Source organism: Odontomachus brunneus, unplaced genomic scaffold, assembly GCF_010583005.1.
Source record: "Odontomachus brunneus isolate Ranch 3 - 2012 unplaced genomic scaffold, Obru_v1 Obru_scaffold_048, whole genome shotgun sequence".
In the NCBI taxonomy this organism is placed as follows: Eukaryota; Metazoa; Arthropoda; class Insecta; order Hymenoptera; family Formicidae; genus Odontomachus; species Odontomachus brunneus.
The window spans coordinates 2,125,147-2,132,456 of NW_022639498.1; the positions used below are offsets into that span (position 1 = coordinate 2,125,147).

A 7,310-nucleotide genomic window follows, 5' to 3' on the forward strand; every position below is an offset into this window, starting at 1 on the left:
AAAAAAAAGGGAATAGTTTGTCGCCACCTCCACGTTGGTTATTCCCGGGTTTGGCAGAGAGCGACAATGTCTTGCTGTCTTCTTTTTAAAAAAATCAGATCCGCCATATTGGTTCCACCATATTGAATTCTCAAAAATTGGGAGCAGATTTAGATTCAGCAACTTTGAAAATCACCGTATACCCCATTCTGTAACAAACGTACGAGTACTTCGTGAAATACTGGAATTCACCCCTATATATTCATAAGGGCGTTTTCTACCCTTAAAACTGCTTTTGGGCAGATATAAAAAAATACGTGTCAGATATTTTTCAATGTACTACACGTATGCACAGTCTCAGGAAAATCGGCGTATGACACTTGGGTAGCGTTACTTGTCAGTGCACACTAGTGCAAGCAACCGAATTCGCTATGAGAAAGAGTTTCCCTACCATGATTCCAAATCACAAAGGTATCGTCAACATACCGAAATCATGTAGATGGTTTCAGATGTGCGCTTTTCAAACTTCATTCTCAAAATGTTCCATAAAGATGTTTGCAATGATAGGAGATCCCATTGCCGCTCCAGAGGTTTGTTCGAAAAACTCTCTTTGGAATTGAAAATAAGTTGAAGTTAAGCAATGTTCTATTAGTGGGAAGAGGTTGGCAGGAATTTCCTCGGAATTCTTAATGATGTTCAAAGTATCCTAGACTGGAACATTAGTAAACAATGAGACCACATCGAAACTCACCAGAGGTGCGTTCAGGATGAACGTCCGGACGACAACTTTTTACCCAGAAGCGTTCAGTTTCATCGGGCGTTTTGTCCAGACGTTGATCTAGCGTCGTTCAGGTTGGGTTTGAAGAATCGTCCGGACGACAACTTTTCGCCGCACTCGAGACTGCGGCGAATTTCGCCCGACATGCGCAGAAGAAACTAGCTATAGCTACGCGCGCTATAAGCTCACATGACAGATTTGTCATAAGTGATATAAGGTTATTATATTTATTATTAAGATGATTTATTTAGTAAGACGAGGAGGACGAAGAATCAGGACAGTGCCACTATATAAAAGAAGAAAAACAAGGGTTAGATTTTTTAAATGATTATACATTTTTTATTTATATTTAATCTGTATAATGATAATATATTAATATAAAAAGGAAGTAGTAAATGCAAGTATGAATCTTATATTAATAAGAATTATTCAAAATACGAACAGCATAACAATTCTATTAATTTATCTTTGTGATAGATTTTTAGTTGAATTGGTAAAAAGTATAATGCAATATTGTATAGCAGAAAGTGCTATTATGTTGTATGAAACGTTTTTCTTCATGGATGTCGAATCTGATGATAAATATTCTGAAGAAGAGGAGCTAATGGAATTAATACATTCAGATATTGTCAAACCGAATAAATTCCAAAAAAAAGTTCCATCTCAAATAAAATATTTTATTGAGCATACAATGTTAAATAGTACTGCAAAGGAATTTCAATCACATTTTAGAATAACAAGACAGACATTTGAGTACTTATATGTTACGATCTCACCACACTTGCAAAGTTCTAGTGGTCGACGAACAATAGATACACAGAAGCAAATTCTTGCTGTTCTTTGGATACTAGCCACTCCTGATAGTTATAAGTTAGTATAGGATAGGTTAGTAATAATTTATAATTTATTTTATTAGTTAGTAATAATTTAATTTATTGTACAATATTATCGTATATAATTAAATAATAATAATAAATTCATGTCTGGTTTATGCATAAAGATCGATTAATATCCAGACAGACATGGTACCTGTATTATTTCTGATCAGACAAATATTAATACATTTTAAATGGAACTATTGATATCAATAATATAGATATTATCATAACATTGATATATTACAGATAGTATCAACATTATTGGTAGTATAAATAGTTACATTTAAAACGCATTAATTAATATTTGTTGAAACGGATATGCTTAGTATCTGTCCGAAAAATATAAGTCGACTTTTAATAATTTTTCAATATATTGATTAAGTGCAAGTTTTTATAATTGATATTAATAATAACTGATATTAATTAATAAATGATATAATTGATATTAATTAATAACTCGAAAGTTCATGTACAGTATAGTTAATAAACAATTTTTATTTTAGATCTATTGGTTCAAGATTTGATATGGGCAAGCCTCTTTGTTTGTTTTGTCAGAGTAATAAAAGCTCTCAATAAAATTGCTCCTAAAATGATAGTTTGGCCAAAGGGAGAAGAAGCTATAAAAGTTGAAAAGGGATTTTCTAAATCGGCTGGGATCAGAGGAGTTGTAAGTGCCATCGATGGAACTTATGTTCCTATAAAAGCACCAAAAAAAGATGCTGAAGCATTAATAGAAAATATTAATATTAATAGAAAATGTTTTCACGGTATTACGTTGCAAGGTATTTGTGATGATCAAATGAAGTTCACAGATTGTTTTACTGGTTATCCCAGTTCTGTCTCTGACGTGCGAATTTTAAAAAATTCTATTATTTATGCAGAGTTTATTAATAATCCAAATGCATATTTTGGAGAAAATAATTTTGGCGATAAAGCTTATCCAAATAAAAAATGGTGTATATCACCTTACATAGATCGAGGTCGTTTAACAAGACGGCAAAAGAATTTTAATACAGCTCATGCAAAAACCCGCCAAGTCATTGAAAGTCTTTCGCATTACTATTTGGTCGATTTCGTCGCCTGAAATATCTAGATATGAACAGAATAGACCTGATTCCGGCCACAATAATAGCGTGTTGTGTTTTACATAACATATGCCTAAAGGATCAAGATGATTTAATGAATATATATGAAGAAGAAGGACGTGACTTTGTTATAAATGACACAGTTGAAAACATTGAAATAAATTCTTCTGCAGAACAACTTACTCACGAAGGGATGGTTTTATGAGATATGCTAGCACTGAATTTTTAAAAGCATCTTTTAAAGAAGTAAATATACATATTATTTATATATGTATATATTTATATTTTATCAATTGTATTTGTTATGATTGTAGCATTTTGCACATAAATGTTAATAAATAAAAGAATTCAACATTTTTTTTTAATAATGAATAAAAACAAATATTTTATATAATTTCACTACATGCTACACACATACATGAATATAAAGAAAGATGCAACAAATACATAAGTGTTTATTTGCAATATAACAAATATAATATATAAATTAAGTTTTTTTTTATTAATGTCAATTTGTAATTCTTATATAATGCTACATTGACATCAATAAAGAAAATTTAAAATACTGAATAAAATATTCCTTTACTCAAGTGAACACAATAGTTTTACACTCCATTTTGGATAAGTCTTTGGATAAGTCTTCTGTTTTAATATTACTAAGTATGCCTTACATTAAGATAAAATACATATGATACTCAATATATCACAGTATAATATCACTATAATATCACGCTCACAGTTAAGATATAGAGATCTTGTATTTTACATAAATATTCACTTTAGTTATAATTAATATAAACAGAAAGTGAGAAATGAAGTATTTCCCACATACAAAAATGAAAACAGTATTTTTCGAAGCAAAAATAAAAATATTTTTTTCTGTGCCAAAACAAATTAATTTTTAATTAATTTCTTAGAAATAAGTAACATAAAATCTGTAACAGCCAATTCTATCAAACATTTCAAGAGAATATCATTAGATATATTTACTTATATATTAACTTTTCCACTATAAACTAAAAGTAATTTTTACAACTAATACAGATATCTTAAGTAATACAATTCGAAATGTATTAGAACAGATATATATTGTAATTAGAATAAAAATCAAACAAGAAATCAACAAATTGTAACAAAAATAAAAATCTATTCTTTACTTACATTGAACACAATGTTTAAAACTCAAAGTAAATCGAAAGAAATAACATTGCACATCGAATATTAATATACAATGTAGATATGGGTGCGGTTTAGTTCAGCTTCTTATAGTCGGATTCTGCAAATTATTGTGGATATTTTTCGATGCTGCTAGCTGTCAACATCCAATGAATGCGGAGTTTCTTCTGGAAAACAATGCAATTTTATTGATCATCGCTAACAAGCAATACTATACAATCTGGCCACTAATAACTTTGACAAATTTGTCAACCTGTTACACCTGGAAAAAAAAAGAAAAACAACTATAAGGTAAAATGTAATGTTTTTCAGCAATCTGAGACAATATTTGTAAACTTTTTGAAAATGTATTCAACTAAATCAAATATAGTACTTGGTAAAGTCAATAATGTAATTAATAAATATATGATAATATACAAACCTAATTTTTGCTTGCAATGTTCGTAATGCAATCTGTCATCTTTTCAAATAACTGTAAGGCATAATCTTGTCTTTCCATCAATTCTCTGTGTCTCCGATCTTTTGATCTCCTCTCTTCTTTTCTTTCTTGCAAACTTTTCTCAAAATTATCATATATTTTTTCCATTTCAATGCTTTTTCTTTTTAGGGATTTCTTATGTAGATCACCTTTTACAGTAGAATTACTGTCATCTGTTGAATCAGACTCATTTAATTTGATAATATCCTCAATATCATCAAAATTTTGATCATCTCTAGAAGAAGAAGCCACGCTCATAGGCACTATGTTTGCATCGTCTTTAAATATTTGGGTGTATATCAGTTGGATACGGGGCAATTGGACACAGTCCAATCACAAGTCGCTGTTCCAAGGGACCCTACAAATGTCTCTAATCATACGGTGCTGTGATTGGCTGTGTCCAAATGCACCGTGTCCAAGTGCACCGCTCCCAAATATTTTGTCCATTTTATCAAAATATTCAAATTTTATATTTGCGGCACCACTTCTGCTTTTGTACTCATATTATCTTTCTTCTCAACATATTTTTGTTTTAGATATTTGAATTTATTTTTGCACTGTTCAGTAGTGTGGCTTTTTAAATGTGCACTTATCATGGATCATACTTTATCGTTTTTAATAGTAGTGCTTTTGAAGAAATGATTATGAGATTTGTAAAGCGACAAAAGTTGTAAGATTTCGTTTTTTGTCCAGGGGTTGCTGTTTTCTTCGTCAGCCATCGATGATTCTGAATTGCACATTGAATTTTGTAATACTGCTGTTTCCAGTACGTCTTTTGTGATTTTTAAACAATTAAAAATTTCAGCAGCTACGGCATAATCTACGGAAATCACTGAGTGATCTGTAATTGAAAATCACATTACTCTAAAATAATAAAGAAAAAAACTAACCTATAATATATAAAACATATCTTTTTTATTTTGAAGTAATACGTTTCCTTTCTCATCTTGAATCACAGTATTATCAACGCTTACAACTAAATCATAATCAGAATAATTTAATAATGCCATTTTATTATTACTATCTACTTCGCGTAAATAGTAAATTCGGCCTGCACTTGCACTGCACTCTACTATACTTGGTACACACTACAGGTTGCGCTCTACCCGTTCAGGATAAAAACATCCAAGCGTGTGACGTCATATTACCCGGGAGCGGTGCACTTGGACACGGTGCATTTGGACACAGCCAATCACAGCACCGTATGATTAGAGACATTTGTAGGGTCCCTTGGAACAGCGACTTGTGATTGGACTGTGTCCAATTGCCCCGTGTCCAACTGATATACACCCATATTACCCACGGACACTCTCGTCCGGGTGAAAAATTTTCATCCTGAACGCACCCCAGGATATCATTGGTATTGTCTTGATTTCACTGATCTTATTCACGAAATCCGTTGAGTTCTTGATGTGGGAATCATAGAGACCAGTAAGTTTCTGGAGGGGTTTGGTGAGATAGAGGGCTAACTGGTAGATAAGTCCACTAATAGAACGTAAGGGCATTGATTCCTTGTGGGTTTTTGGAACACCATAGAATCTAGGTGCTGAAGAATCTTGAGGGGTTAAATACTTGATAATTTGAAGAGGGAGACCTGCACTTTTCAGAAAGGAAAACGTTTTCTTCTTTATGCTGGAGGTCGGATTGCGTTTGAGTTTCCTGTAGATTTTTTGTCTGAGAGTATACTATTGATTTTACTGCAATAGTCTTCCCTGTTCATAACTACAGTAGCGTTCCTTTTGTCTGCTGGTAAAATTAGGATCTTGTTGTTTTGTCTTAAACCTTGGAGTGCTCGGCGTTCCTCTTTGTTTATATTCTGTTTGGTAAATTTGGCTTTGCGTAGGATATTGGTCGTTCGACTTCTAATGTCATTACTTACCTCTAAAGGAAGGTGGAAGATAGCCGTTTCAATTTGGCTGATAATTTCTTCTGGAGATACTAGAGAGAGTGACAGCAAAATTGTGTCCCTTAGCTAGAACAGCGACTTCAGATGGCGATAGGTCTTGACTGCTAAGATTCTTCACTGTACGTGTGAGAACTGGCATTTGAGTTTGTGGACTGATCTTATCATATTTGCTCTTTTGTTTTTGTGTTCTTGCTTCAACCGAGCGAAGAGCTTGTTCGTGAGTAACCTGATCAAGTGTCAACCACAGCTCAGGCTCCAACGATCTTGCAAGAGAAAGATGTAACTCTAAAAATTTTCGGGAAGTCTCAGCCAAGTTCTTCTTGGTGGCTAAGATTCGGGTGTATATCAGTTAGACACGGGGCAACTGGACACAGTCCAATCACAAGTCGCTGTTCCAAGGGACCCTACAAATGTCTCTAATCACACGGTGCTGTGATTGGCTGTGTCCAAATGCACCGTGTCCAAGTGCACCGCTCCCCTGAGATTCAATCTCTGACTAACCTTAATGACGCTTGTCGTAGAATGGTCTGGTTAGAAGATGGAAAAGGATTTTTTAATTCCCTTATAGAAATATCATACTAATAATCATTGATAATTACTTATTTTCAGTATTAAAAATACTGGATAATAAGAAATTGTCAATGATTCTTAGTATGATATTTCTATAAGAGTTGAAAGCATTTCGGTACTATTATACATGGTGGTCGCGGCACCGTTTTAGAAATGCTAGAGAACATAGTTGAACATGCAAGGACTCCCTGAGTTTGAAAAATAAGTTTACCGACCCTAGGATAGCCTCTCCGTGCAGGCTTCTAATACTAGATTTGAGGCTTTCACGGCCATTGATACAATCTATAGGTATAGCTTCCGGAATGGAGCAGTGTCTTGAATCAGCGATGTGCCGACGTTTCGCAAACGTTGCAGTTTGCATCATCAGGGATGAGAGCTTTGATACTAAGCTCCCTTGGGTAAAGGTTGTCCTTATATGATCAGCTGGTCAATTAAAACATGCTGATTGGCTGGATTCAAG

At 33.1% G+C, this 7,310-nt stretch overlaps 3 long non-coding RNA genes across 3 annotated transcripts in view; 1 reads left to right on the plus strand and 2 right to left on the minus strand.

The window, feature by feature from the left end:
- Positions 1-868, minus strand: part of LOC116844997 — a 6,042-nt gene extending 5,174 nt beyond the window's left edge. The window contains exons 1-2 of the long non-coding RNA XR_004378174.1: positions 731-868; positions 466-587 (exon numbers count right to left, since the gene is read on the minus strand). This is a non-coding gene — a long non-coding RNA (uncharacterized LOC116844997). The remainder of the gene's footprint in view (positions 1-465; positions 588-730) is intronic.
- LOC116844995 lies at positions 806-3,134 on the plus strand. The gene is made up of 3 exons (XR_004378172.1): positions 806-1,067; positions 1,235-1,642; positions 2,139-3,134. It is a non-coding gene; the product is annotated as an uncharacterized LOC116844995 (long non-coding RNA).
- A 67-nt stretch (positions 3,135-3,201) lies between these two features.
- On the minus strand, positions 3,202-5,484 carry LOC116844996. Its single transcript, XR_004378173.1, has 2 exons — positions 4,318-5,484; positions 3,202-4,158 (listed from the first exon to the last, which is right to left on the minus strand). It is a non-coding gene; the product is annotated as an uncharacterized LOC116844996 (long non-coding RNA).
- Between the last annotated feature and the right edge of the window lie 1,826 nt (positions 5,485-7,310).